This window comes from Peromyscus eremicus, chromosome 15, assembly GCF_949786415.1.
Source record: "Peromyscus eremicus chromosome 15, PerEre_H2_v1, whole genome shotgun sequence".
Taxonomy (NCBI): Eukaryota; Metazoa; Chordata; class Mammalia; order Rodentia; family Cricetidae; genus Peromyscus; species Peromyscus eremicus.
This window is the reverse complement of record NC_081431.1, coordinates 41,013,623-41,014,500: the sequence shown is the minus strand read 5'-3', so window position 1 is coordinate 41,014,500 and position 878 is coordinate 41,013,623.

Sequence of the window (878 nt, the reverse complement as noted above, 5' to 3'; positions counted from 1 at the left end):
GGAGTGGGGAGCGGTGTGGTTGATCCTGGTGGGGTGAGGGTAGGGGTAGAAATGGGCTAGGGGAGAGAGGTTCCTCTGTTGAGTAAGGGGACAGCTGAGACTTGGCAGAGAGGGGTAATTTCAGGGCTGTGTGGTTTGGCTTGGGAGCGCAGTGCAATAGAATTGGGAGAAAGGGGGTGGAATTTAGATGTGCGACCTGCCCCGTAGCTTTCTCGCTCTCTGCATTTATCACATCACATCACACCCAGCAAGACAGGCCCCCTCCTCCTGGCTCATTAGGAGATTTGATTCGGCTTGGCTCCTGCTGTCAGCAGCTGTCTGGGGCAAGATCTTTATGCTCCCTGTGCCCCAGCGCAGCCACCAGCCTCCAGCCTCCAGCCTCTCAGCCAGCAGCAGAGCTCATTAAGAAAAACACCCTTCCCTGGATTTTCAGCTACTTGGTGGCCTGAAAAGAGTTAATACCTACTCTTGGCTGGGGGGCAGAGCAGCTGCTGTGGGCTGGGGAGAGACTTCTCCCTGAGCTGCAGCCAAAGGAGCTGCAGGTTAGTGAGGCCGAGGGAGGAAGGTACCGGATGCGGGCCAGGTCAGCTCTGCTTGGGGGCATCTCCTGCATCCTGCCAATGAGGATGGGCGTGCAGACTGTGCCCGGGAGCTGAGCCGCCGCCTGCTGGGTGTAGGCTGCTTCAGTATTTACTGGATGTGACAAGCGGAGAGAAGAGCTTTTGGGGCCGCTTGCTGGCTGGCTCAAGTGGTGGGAGGCGTGTTGTGCATGCATGCTTATGTATATGTGTATGCATGCGTGAGCCTGTGTGTCCCTGCAAACATGCCTTTCACCTGCCAAGGATCTCACTGCTAAAAGAAAGATCTACTCTTTCCTT